Here is a 14,325-nt window from a genome sequence, read left to right as displayed (position 1 = left end):
AGATACTTGTGCATAGACGAAATGAATTATACCATTTCTGAGTTAAGTTGGTCCAACATAGGACTGGATTACACTGCTAAGTTAAAGTCGATCCAGCATAACAGTGTAAACGGACTAGATTACACTAAACTAAACTAAGTTATGCTAACATAAGATGAAATAAGATAAGCAGTGTATGCACATATTGTCGTGCCTTAGTGGTAAACTCACAAGAGTTTCAACACGAGGTCAGGGGTTTAAGCACCCCTTGTTGTGCGAGAGTGTGTAGGGTGTGAGAGCGTGCACGCTAGCATGTGCATTGTAGAGGGAGGGGGGAAGATAAGCAATGCGCTGTGGAATTGTATTGTATTAGGTTGGCAAAGCTCTTCAATCTTCCTCTTATTTATCTAAATTCAAGGTGACAGTTGGAGAGAGATCTTCGGTATCACTCACTTTTGTTGATGTTGAAACAACTGTTTAGGCCCATGAACAGTTGTGGCTTATTTTGCAACGCCACGTGTGCTAATTGTTTCTCATGGGTTGGCCATTGATTGCGTGCATATTCTGCTCTTACTACATAATGGGAGTTCTTGTGATGTCATGTGCAAATGATCTCACCCTTTTTTCACTTAAACATGTTGTGCACCATGAAATTTAACCACTTGATGTTGTTGTTACATTGCTTCATAGCCCCTCAAGTAATTTCGTTCGTAAGGGTTCTTTTATACGATGCTGTGGTGCATCGACCAAATCTATCACTAGCCGTGACCATATTTTATTCGATACCCATTGTCGTTCATGAAGCCATTATGGTGAGTAGTCAACTCTGCCACATGAGTAAGATACATGACACGTCGTATGACGGTAGCCAACTTAACTTATCCTTTTTGGGTTACTCATTACTTTTGAATTTTAATCAAATTTATTTGTCAGAGCATTTGAGGAGATCTTTTATTTGTCTCTTATTGAAATCTCACTACCACATGGCATCATCTGAATCGCTAGATATAACACGATCAAATCAGGTGTAAGCATCATGTACTCTTGTTGAAGCTTTGCTAAGCTCACACACTTGTGCAAATCAGCTAATGCACATGTTGCCGCATGTACCAGCATGACACATGTGCAATATCCCAACCACTCTTTGTGCTTTAACAATGACATCAACTCGTTGAGGTCTACATGCTAGATGGCTTGGATATTGCACCTATGTGCATCGTTGCCATATGTGGTGGGGATGGGGATTGCTTGGTGACTGGGTGACCTAACTCTAAAGAGCCCACCATGATGTATGTGTTTATCCATGTCGTCCATTAATTTTGTAAGCTCATTTTAAGGTAAGAGCCCAAAAGAGGCAGATCCAAAGCTCAAGTAGACCACACCACAGGAATGCCTACATTGAAAACTTCTTAGGGACCATAGAAGTTTTAGATCATATTGATATTTGTGTTTTCCGTTCATCTAGGTCTGTGTGATCTTATGAACAAGTTTGATGGCAAATAAACATCATGGTGGGCTTTAGGAAAGTTTCAACAATACGCGTCAATATCCGCCTAGTTTCCTGTGATATGATCCACTTGAGCTTTTTGATCTGCCTCAATTTTAGGCTCATGCCCTAAAATGAGTTGGCAAAACAGATGGACAGGGTGGATAAAACACTTACATCGCGATGGGCCCCATAGAGTCGGGACACCAGGGACATCCTTGTTGACCAAGTCACCAAATAATCCGTGCCCATCTGCTAGTGTGGACATTGCTTGACTTGCACATGTGTGTGGGCTTAGCAAAGGGCGTAAATTGCCTGTGACTAGACGTAGATTACCAATGAAAGCCTTTCACAGGAACTTCTTACGATGAGAAGCTAGGTGGGGGCTCATCGTGACGTTTGCGAGAAATCCACCCCATCCATCCATTTTGTCATATCATGTTAGTACATGGGGCCTAAAAATGAGGCACATCCAGAACTCAAGTAGGCCACATGGCAGGAAGAAGCCGGCAGGGAAATGTCTATCGTTGAAACCTCCCTAGAATCCACCGTGATGTTTATATGCCATCTATTATTGTTCAATCTAGACACGTGGTTGTATGTATAACGAACGACTCGATTTCAGTCAAGTGTGTGTGATTAGATTAGGTGTTGGGCGTGTTAGAGTTATGCTTGACTCAAATCAAATTGAACGTTTGTAACCACAAGCACCAAATTAGTTGGATTAAGACCAAATTTGTGAAGATTGGCCTGACTATCCAACCACCAATTGTTATAAAGATTAGGCAATTGATGAAGGGGAGGGTTAGACCTTCTAAAAGAGTCATTTCCTGCCTTGAAGACAAAAATAATGACCTTTCTTTCAACGGTAATAATAGATCATGTTTTTTAGTAAAAGAAATAAAATATTGACAGAGTAAAAATAAAGGCTCTGACTGTTAACTTTATTAATCATAGTAGTGCAATATAATTGGCAAAAAAAAAAAAAAGTAAACAAGTAGAAAATGTTACCAATGACGATATATGCTGGCAAAACGACCATGGTGCTGACGGTACGCTGGACCTAACGATTGTGGAAAATTACCAGGCGGTTGTAGCATGAGTAAGAAAGACGTGATTGGACAATTACCAAGTAAGAACCTAGAAATTTAGGGATTCGACGATAAAGTCGTGGATATTTATATTAAACTAAAATAAAAATAAAATCTCTAAGCTTGTTGCAACATGGCTGGATATAAGTGGAGATAAATAAAGCTAAGATTAAACGAAGAGAAGATAATGTCCATGGAGTACAAAGGAAATAAGCAACATTGAGTTGTTAGGTTTGAAATTGTATTTCTGTCGCATAATGGGATTACCATGGCTGCGCTTTGTGGAATCTTGGCGGAGCTAAAGAATGAAGGTTAAGTCCTATAGGAGGGGTGGGGGTTGATTAGGACGTATTAAAATTTTATATCTATTTAAAAACTCAATTGTTTAACTTAAACTATTTTTCAATTAAATTAAGCAAAACAATTTAACTCTAAGGCTTCCAAGCTAATAGAGGGTCCAATCACATAAATTATAACAAATATGTAAATAAGCAACTAGTTTATATCAAAATAGTGTATATGTGTGTGGGGGATGTGCTACCTATCAACACTTAGGCATTCATCTAATCATGCACGTATAATGTAAACATTCAACCTCATAAGTATAATTAAACAATTGCGCAAATGACAATCTCAAACACGATCGTATATAGTGGTTCGGCTACTTGCCTACTGCACTCTCGGCGAACGCACTCAACCATGATTATACCGGATTTCACTATCGGAGGTTTTAAATTAGGTTCACCTCAAACCTTTATAGGCTTACACAAGAACTTTAAATTTAGGCTCTACTTCCGAGCCAAGTTCCTACACAAGAACCTGAAAATTTATACTCTACTCCTAAATCAAGGTTTTACATTAGAACATAATGGTTTAGGCCCTACACAAGAGCCAAAGTCCTACACAAGAACCCGAGACGTACTCTCCCACCGAAGGCTCTCGCAAGAGACTTTAGTTGGTTTTTTCTTGGGCTAACCAACAACCTTAGTCCTACACAAGAACCACGGAATTTAGGCCCTACACAAAGGCCAAATTCCTATATAAGAACCTAGTACAAGTTTGGATTTACAAACTCTTGCCATCAATCCTATACAAGGAAAGAGAGTAAAATTGACTCCTACACTTGACAATTTACCTGTCGGATTGAGCTCCTTTTGTAGCGCCTTCTTGGGTTGCTTAATTTTCACTCTCCCGTGCTTCAATCAGCTCCCCGATGCTCTTCCGATCATGATGTCGCTGATTTACAAAGGCTTTAGCTCCTAGATTAATCACCTTGTATGTAATGCTCCTCTGAAGTGACCAAGGTGATGGGAGGTTGGTTAAATCTCCTACAACTAATAAAAAGTTATTGTTCCTGGGGGATTCAATTAGATGGGTCTCCTAGATGATTTGGACAATGGTTTACTAAGATTGCTTAAGTCTAATCTCTGGAAAATAGAAGAGTTCAAGCACATCTCAATGTTGAGGTTAGAATCCTCATTAGAGTTGTAATATCAATAAAGATTGCTTAGAACTCAATGAAATAAAGGCTAGGGATGAGGAATATGGATATGGAATCACCCTACCTTCTGTTGCTTCAAAAACCCATCAAAATGCCCTAGAATCGATTGTCATTTATAAAAAGTTCGAGCTCCAACGGTAAAAAAATGGACAGAAAATGGCTCTATCAATGTCATCAAAGGTCCTTTGATGTTATTGAAGATTCCCTCGATGCCATCGAAGATTCCCTCAATGTCATCAAACATTCCAGACAATATGATGTTTTCTTGCTGGACATATCTGAACCATTTCCGATATCATCGAACTCCCTTCGATGTAATCAAAATTTAACCTTCGATGACATCGAAGGTGTCCTCAATGCCATCAAGAAAGTCAGGAAAAAAATCAATTTCTTATTGGACAATTCTGACTCTCAATCGATGTCATCGAAAGTTAAGTTTCGATGTCATTGAATTAACTTCGATGCCACTGAGAAAGTCAGGGAAAAATTCAATTGGTTGTTGGATAGTTCTAACTCTTTATCGATGCAATCGAGTAGACTTTTGATGTCATTGAAGGTGCTTCGAAGGCAGCTCGATGCCATTGAAGACTCATAAAAAACTGTTATTTTGGGTAGACTTTTACACTATAGCTTCACTCCTCTTCTATCCTTATTTATAATGTTTCTCTTGGTCTCCTAAGGCAAAGAGATAATCAATTAGGTATTCCTATTAGGTCAAGATTATCTAGAGGTATATGAGTTGTTTTGGGTCAAGGGTTAAGGTCACCAAGGCACATGTTTTACTTATTCTTTACTTCTTAATGCTCTGACTTCGCTTCTGTTTTCGGTTTTCACTTTCTAAAGGCTTAACCAACTACGTGACACAACGACTCACGTGATTGACAAATAGGGTGTAAAAATCAGTGCACTAACAATCTCCGCCTTTGTTAATTACATGACAAAAACCTAACTTAAGACCATCACATGGTCCATACCAATGACATACCAAAACAACTAAAGATATTACATGTCAAATATAAAAGATTTACAACCCGATACACTAAGACATGTAACACTTGCATTGTTCCCCTATAATTGCTTCCCCGATCAAATCTGCAACAGCGACAAATAAACCCTATACAAGAGAATGCATTATTTTGGTGGGACTTGATCTTTCTCCTCCCTTTTGTCAGTAGTTGACAAAGAGTTAATTCCAAAAGATATGCTAATAAAAATCATATATGAAACAACTCTACAAGTCATAGATATACCAATTAAAGAGCTTATACTAACATGGGTTAGGGATGCATATTATCATGAAAATCATGGAGCGTGCTTATTAAGGTCATTTAAATAGAATACTCATGAAAAACAAAAATGACCAATGATAATCTAAACTATAAACATGTGATATTTAGTTCAACAACTTTAAAACTTAAATTACCCATACAAATGAGGCCAAATCCTTAAATTTTATCATTAAGCACAATATTAGGCTAGAACCTCTGATTTAACTATATGCTCATATAAGATATTGAAATCCTCAAATTTTGCAATATGGTTCATAAATGAGCCTTGATCCTTTGATTTACCATTTCAGCCCAGAGGGACCTTTTAAGGTCACCTTCTTGTGAAATTATGGTCTTTCAAATTTTTAGGGAGGGATGTTGTGATATGAGCTGATAAGATACGCATGTGACTCAGGTCTTCTGCACTAGAGGAGTCATCTGAAGTGGATTCGGACTCGTCCGTATCATCATATGTTGCCACCATTACCTTACCTTTAGATTTTGTTTTGCTAAGGTAATCGGGGGCAAAATGTCCGTAATTTCCACAGTTGTAACATTGGACTTATTTAGATCGTTTGATGTATTTTCTTTTATGTTTGTCCACCTTCTTGTCCTTCTTGTTACAACTCTTCCCTCTAGTAAATTTGAGAAATTTCTTAAGTGTTTTATATTCCTTTCCATTCTCATCATCACTATCACTTTCAGATTTAATTTCTTTATATTTATATAAATGCCTATATGATGTTTTGAGGGCGGCCAATTTCTTTCCTTTAGAGGGGTTCTTAAAGTATAGTTCAAATGTTTGTAGGGAACTTATAAGTTATTTTACTTTCATTTCATCTATATTCCTATACTATTCTATTGAGGTTATCTTCAAAGTAAACCTATTCGGCATGAATCTAAGTATTTTTCTACATTTACGACATTCCTCTCTCTTAAACCCCACGTGAAATTGCAAATATCATTCAGTTTAAAGTAAAACTCCAGGAAAGTTTCAGACTCTTCCATATTAATGTTTTTGAATTTGGTCATTATGAGCTGAAGCTTCGATCTTTTTACTGTGCCAGTTCCTTCATGGGTGATTTTTAAGATGTCTCACGCTTCTTTATCTATTTCACAAGTACATATGCATTTAAATTCATCGGCGGAAACCACACAGTAAATAATAGCATCGAGAGATTTGGCATTATAGGTACACCGCGCTCTCTCATCAGTATTTCATTTGGATTTATCTTTGGGAGCGCTAATGGTACTATCATCAATCATGACTTGTTCTGTGGGTATCGTCCATCCTTGTTCAACAATAACCCAAACCATATGGTCAAGGGACATTAGAAAGACCCTCATCCTAGCCTTCCAATAGGCATAATTAGACCCGTCAAAATAAGATAGTCATGTGAAGGCATTTTCCTCTTGGTCAGACATCATTCTTAAGCTCCTTGATCAACTCCAAGCAGTTACGCCTTACAAGACTTACCCTGTTCTGATATCAATTAAAATTTAACCTTCAATGACATCAAAGGTGTCCTCGATGTCATTAAGAAAGTCAGGAAAAAATTCAATTTCTTGTTGGACAATTCTGACACTCAATCGATGTCATCGAGCACCCTTCGATGTTATTGAAACTTAAGTTTTGATGTCATCGAGAAAGTCAAGGAAAAATCCAATTAGTTGCTGGACAGTTTCGACTCTATCAATGTAATCGAGCAGGCCTTCGATGTCATCAAAGGCGCTTCGATGGCAGCTCAATGCCATCGAAGACTCATCGAAAATTGTAGTTTTCGGCAGACTTTTACACAATAACTTCGCTCCTCTTCTAGTCTTATTTATTATGTTTTTCTTGGTCTCCTAAGGCTAAGGGATGATCAATTAGTTATTCCTATTAAGTCAAGATCATCTAGAGGTATATAGGTTGTTTTGGGTATAGGGTTAAGGTCACCACGACACCTGTTTTACCTGTTCTTTACTTCTTTATGCTTTGAATTTGCTTGTGTCTTCGGTCTTCACTTTCCAAAGGCTCAACTGACTGCATTACACAACGACTCATGTGATTGACAAATAAGGTACAAAAATTAGTGCACTAACAAGGTTGTGTGTTTTTATATTGGCGTGGGCATTGAGCTCTTCTTCAAATCTCTCATTATAATCTTTAGAGAGGCAGTAGCAGTGCGTAAGATGTGGCTTGAGCAAGAGATTTTCGACTATATAACGGTCGTATCTTTCTTGAATTTTGGAGTTCTTGTTGTATTTTTCTATCGTGAGTGATTTGCTTCTATCTTTAGATGACTTCTCGCTATTTGCTTAGTTTTCTTGTAACTTTTGGAAAGATCTCGGATATTCCATGGAGCATTAAAATGTTAGAACAGTCGTATCGTGCTATTATTTGACATGAGAGAGCCCAACAACGACAATTTACGCGAAGCTTCCTCTACATGCTAGAGTTTGAACATGCCTTACATCTGTCAGCCACATGTCATGTGAGAGATTTCCGCCTTTTCAGGTTCTAACCATTCGTGCATACGATTATAAGCATTTGGCCTTTTAATGTGTGTCCTTAGTAGATATGTACTCACAATCTTTCCTATTACGAGTATGCTTCAATCCCTTTTCCATATGAGTGTCCGACACGTGGCAACTTCTCATTTACTAGTTTGGGTTGTGTTAGGCCAGGTGTAGGGTCCTTACTCATGCCTCAATGGTAGACGCACAAGAGTTTCAACACAAGGTCATGGGTTCGAGTACCCATTGTGGTGAAATCCCACTGTGGTGTGAGTGCATGTGTAAACAAAGGCCAAGTGTAAACAATGCTCCCACGTCTCTTTGCATTCAGAAAAGACATTATGTCTTTTTAGTTTTTTGTTAGGAGTGGTGGCGACACCTGATCACACGAGGTTTGTCCTTGGTTATCGTGCACAACCTCTAGTATTGGGAATTGCCTATAAATTTTACAGTTGATGAAATGATCGACGGTCATAACCTTATATAAAAGGACTCCATAGGCAAGCTTCAGCTCACTATTTGGACTGCATTGTCTTCATCCCTCACTAATCTTCCTGTCTGTTGATGTCTTTATTCTCTGGCTCAGTTTTTTGTGGTATGAAGGTGTGGACGAGCGATATTCTGTTTAGACGACTCCCAAAACTCAAAGATTCAGCTATTTCGAAGATCAAGCTAGGACTTTTTTTAAGGACAATTGGCCGGAGATGAACTAGTTTTTCTCTTTTATTTTTCAAATTTTGAATTTTTTAATATATTGAAAGATGAATATTAGAGAAATCTTCTCTTTGTAAGATTCGATTTAGTTTAACTAAATACTACTACCTTTTCAAACCTCTCTCTCTCTCTCTCTCTCTCTCTCTCTCTCTGCGTATCTGCATGGATTCACAAAGAGTGTGTACACACTTTTTTAAATAATGGCAGTTGATGGCATTTTTGTTTTCTTGGCCATCTAAATCTTGCAGTAAATAAGCACCTCCTCGTAGATTTTTATTTTTATTTTTTTAAATGATAAATAGCCCTTCCTAAGTTAGGGAGCATTTTCCACACTGGACTTTTGGTGTAGATGGAAGTAATCTTCCATATGAGGGTACCCTCGCCGAACGACTTTCCTTTCACCTTCTTGTCATAAGCCTTATTAACTTTAGCTTTATAGACCTTTAATAAACTCATCTAAAGCCTAGTTTGCTAAAAATAGAAAGTCTAGATACTCTTTATTAGAAGATTCCTAGCATAACTATAAGTAATTCTTAAAAAATATGAAAATTTAAAACTCTAAAAATAAAAAAGTACATAAAAATCAGAATTACTAAAAATCGTGATTTTTCTTCAAATCTCGTTTTTGAGATGGAAGCGCGTGTTTTCACCCATGGTGTGAGTTGGTTGGCTTAAGATGGCCTGTTTCAATCAAAATTATATGCATCCCATAATGATATCTGGATCAGAAGTTATGATTAATTTACATTTCACACTTCAAACAACAATTTATTCCTATCCAGATTGAATCTCTTCGATCCGTACATGCTTTGGGCTCAATTACGTCATGCCCTATGTGGAAATGGGCTCAGATCTAATGGACTAGTTGTGCTTCCGTTTAGGCTTCGTTTGATATAACCGTGCTAAGAGTGCATCCGTGTAATATCCTTACATCAAAAAGCCCAATATTTATTTATACTAAAATCATTAAAAAAGATAGGTAATAAAATAAAAGGGAACCAAAATAACAAAAGCTAATGAAAAACAAAACAAAATAAAATAAAATAATTTAAGCGGCACAATGGGCACTCATGATTCTGTCCTAGACACTCAGTTATACATGCATCCTCAAAAATATGCGAGCATGACATCCATAATATATCTGATATTATATAAAATGTGTCACAGATGGTACGTAACCCATGCAGGTTGATAGCCAACATTCTATTCCACGTTACGGACGGAAACGGATTGGTTACTCCCCCTGACACCAGCCAATGGCTGGTGGTCAGTGCTATGTGGGGCTCACCATGATGTATATGTTTCATCCATGCCGTCCATCTATTTCTACAGATCATTTTACGTTATGAGAAAAAAAATGAGATATATTCCAATCTCAAGTTGACCACATTGCAGGAAACAGTGTTGAATGAGCGTCGACCATTAAAAACATTTTGGGGGCCATAAAAGTTTTAGATCAAGCTGATTTTTGGTTTTTCCCTTCATCTGGGCCTGTATGACCTAATCAACAGATTGGATGTAAAATAAACAGTACAGTAGGCCTTAGGAGGATTTTAATGGTGGATATCTAATCTCTATCGTTTTCATGTGGTGTGGTCCACCTGAGATTTATATCCCTCTCATTTTTGGTACAAAGCCCTAAAATGATCTGTAAAAATGGATGAACGGAATGGATGAAACACATACATCATGATGGGGCCCACAGAGCACCGACCATCAGCCACGGGGCTGGTGTTAGGGGGAGTAGCCAATCCGTTTCCCCTCAAAACTTCAGACATTATGGTGGGGCCCGCAGAAGTTCCACCCCTCAAAACTTCCGTTGCTGTGTTCTACGGATGCCGAGATAGAAAATCATATTTCTTTCTTTTAAAAAGAAGAAAATATTCAGCTGACGTGGACCAATGAGAAGTGACGGCATAGGAATCTCTGTGCCTTCAATACAGACGATTCGCACGTGGCTCCACACGCATGCCTATAGAAAATATAGGTGTGGTATATATGGCAACGGATACGGATTGGCTACTTCCCCTGCCAGCAGCCAATGGTTGATGGTGGGTGCTCTGTGGGCCCCACCATGATGTATGTGTTTCATCCATGCCGTCCATCTATTTTTATAGATCATTTATCGTATGGGGAAAAAAAATGAGGTATATAAAAATCTCAACTGGACCACACTACAGGAAACAGTTTTGACTGAACGTAGACCATTAAAAACTTTTTGGGGGCCATAAAACTTTTGGATCAAGCTAATATTTGTTTTTTTTCCCTTAATCTGGGTCTGTATGATCTAATCAACAGATTGGATGTCAAATAAACAGTACAGTGGGCCTTAGGAGGATTTTAATGGTGGATATCCAATCACTATTATTTTCCTGTGGTGTAGTCCAACTGATATTTATATCCCATTCATTTTTGGTATCAAGCCCTAAAATGACCTGTAAGAATTGATGAACGGAATGGATGAAATACATACATCATGGTGGGGCCCACATAGCACCGACCATCAGCCACCGGGCTGGTGACAGGGGGAGTAGCCAATCCGTTTCCTATGGCAACGGGCGGCAGCCCGCAGCCCAACTGGGCTTTGGACTGGGCTTGGACCTATTAGCTAAGTCTGTGGACAGGGCTTCTATCTATCTGGCCCAGTCAATTTTCCAGTTGCGTGCTTCAATGCACCTGTTCTATCCGACTAATATGCCATTCCAATACTCAACTAAGACATGCATCTTTCATCTAGACCGTTGGTTCATTTTTCTAAATGTCTATTTCTTTATAATGTGCGGTCCACTTTATCACCGGATCAATTAGGAACATTCACCTAGAAAATAGGCTTATGATCAAATTACGGGCCTTGCTTGGTCAGGTCCAGACCCAACTGTTTTTTTTTTGGGCTGGGCAATGGGCCCAATTACCATGGATGGTTCATAATGCAAAAAAGCACCAAATATATGATCAGAAGTAGTTGATTGATGGATGTGTTGTCTAGATGTCTTCAATCTATCTTAAACAAAATAGGGGTCTCGATCAATTGAACAAAACTAATCAATCAATCGAGTGAGCCCCAAATTATACAAATTGGTCTCTAGAGAGTTTTAGACAGGTATCGAATTGTCAGGTTGATTGATCGACACAATTCAGAAAATACTTATAAACTCTTTGAACAGTTTTAAACATGTTCGATTGATCAAACATGGAAGCTTGATCGATCGAGGGTTGCTCGATCGATCGACAGCGTGCGGTTTTGTGTAATTGTGTGAATTGTTTCCTATTCCGGTGTTATGCTATATATATAGGTGTAATGCGGGATTAGGGTTAACAAGGAGTTTGAGATGCTTGTTCTAGAGGGAGGCTAGTGTTTTCAGAAGAGTTTCACATCCGTAAGTTCATTAATTTCTTGTAATTCATTTTCATAGTAGATTTTTTGTCACTTTCTTCCGTGATTTTTTTTCCCACAAGGGTTTTTAACATAATAATCGTGTGTTCCTGTGCATGCTTTGTTGCGTTTATCTTTCACATGTTTCATTCGAATTCGGAGTTTACTTCCACGGTCCCCCAATAAGTGGTATCAGATCTATATGTTGGGATTCGAATTTGAATATGAGACATGTTGATGAAGGGATCAAACATTAAGTATGAAACTGAGAAGTTCACCAAAAAATAATTTTGAACTATGAAAAGTGAATATGAGATGTCTTCTAGTTTAAGAAGGATTGCAACAGGCACTCCTTGGTGTAGCGAAGCTTCCTGTGACTATGAGCGATGATGAGTGGAAAAAACTGAATGAGAGAGCGAAAACCTCGATTCAATTAGGGCGTATTTGGATTCGCGTATAGGACTGTATTGCGATGTAATACTGTACAACACATATACTCTGAACATTGTACATTGTATCCATGGGTATTATCATTGATCGGTAGAATGTTTGGTATGGAGTGACCTTGAAAATGTAATCAGCGGATATACCTAATTCAATATTTGTTGATGGAACAGACTCCCTAGTGCGAAAAGTTCATAATGCGTCTTTGTATTAAAGTCTATTCCCATCTGCTTTTGGCTTTTGAGGGTTTCTACTTCCCTCAATCTGTCCATCGCCTTACCATTTCTTCGTTTCATAAATGGATTGGTGAGTTCTTCCTTCATTTCTATGTCAAATTCGATGAATTTTACCATTTTTCCTGTCAAAATCCGGATTTCGGCTCTCGTTCTGTTCGATTGCTGAGGACCAGGTCGTTTTTTTCATCTGTACTGAAGGTTTTGAGCATTTTCCTCTTGCGAAATTAGGATTTTTGGTCCCTGATCTGTCATTGAATGTTTAGATCGATGAAGATCTTCTTCTATTTGATTAGTACTGAATATTTAAAGGATTTTATTGCTTTTTTGTGGCGAAATCCTGATTTTGGCTCTTGATCTGTTGTCGATGTCTAGATAGATGAAGATCTGCTTCTGTTTCATTAGTCCTGAAGAACATCCATCATCCACTGAATATTTGCTTCAAATTCGAGCTCTAAACATGCGATTTGTCAATATTTAGATTTTTGCTCTAGATCTTGGTCCTCACAAAAGAAATTTGTGCCTCTCTCTCTCTCTCTCTCTCTCTCTCTCTCTCTCTCTCTCTCTCTCCCAAAGTTTCTTCATTGTGGGGTCTGTGGAATTCCACCATCATTCAATATGGAAATGCTTGTTGTATGGGAGCAACATCGAAACCGGTATTACAGCAGAAACAAGCTGCAAATCTCTGATTGACTAAGTTCTCCTTCTAGAAGCTTTAGGGAAATCAATTGCAGAACCTTCCAATCTAGAGTAGGAATTTTGCCTTCCCCTTCCTCTATTCATGTGAAAATATCAAAGTCTCATACCACTCCTCTCTCAAAACACTAGAGAGGAAAAGGGGATTTTTCTTCGAAGGCTCTGCAACGCAATGAACGCGTTGCACTGCCCCATGTGAATAGACTTTAATACAGAGACACGTGCCCTTCCGTTTTTGGTTCCGAGACATACATGGGCGGCGAGTGTATATCGGATTTCAAATCTAATTCAAACGGGAAGTTAATATATTATTTTAAAATAAAACAAACGCAGTACGTTCTGGGCTTGCGATCCAAACACGCCCTTATGCTTGTCTGTTAAGGTCCTTTATGATATCCTTGATTAAAAGACCATCGCATGACCTTGGACGAAGTTAGAAAGCTTGTACATGATGAAATCTCTTTCAAATCGTCTATATTTGAAAAGGTTTTATAACCTAAAGATAGCAGAAGGGTCTAATATTAATGAACACATTAGCACGTTTGATCAATTATTTTACAAACCGACGAGTGTGGAAGTAAAGATTGACAAGGAAGACCAAGCCTCAATTTTATTGAACTCTCTTCCAGAGTCTTACTCATGAGAGTCTTGTAGACATTATGTATCATGGTAGGAAAATCATAGATGTCGAAACTGTCATCTCAGCCCTTCATTTAAAGCAGTTAAGAAAGAAGGACATTGACAGTTGTTCCTCTACAGATGCATTGGTTGCTAAGGGAAGAAGTTCTGAATATGAGAAAAAAAACTCGCGATCTCAGTACAAGTCTAAGTGCAAAGGAAAGATGAAATGCTGAAATTGTGGGAGACAGACATATAAAAAAGGATTGTCGGAATCATAAAGCCCAAAAAAGAGAAAAATATTATATGAAACATCGAAGGAGGCCAGCACAACGAAATCCAGTGAGGAGATGGGTGGTTGTGACATTCTAACCACATCTAAATCTAGGTATCTCAGCAATGAGTGAATTTTGAATTTGGGGG

The sequence above is a fragment of the Magnolia sinica genome, chromosome 16, assembly GCF_029962835.1.
Source record: "Magnolia sinica isolate HGM2019 chromosome 16, MsV1, whole genome shotgun sequence".
NCBI classification, from domain to species: domain Eukaryota; kingdom Viridiplantae; phylum Streptophyta; class Magnoliopsida; order Magnoliales; family Magnoliaceae; genus Magnolia; species Magnolia sinica.
This window is presented reverse-complemented; position numbering follows the sequence as displayed.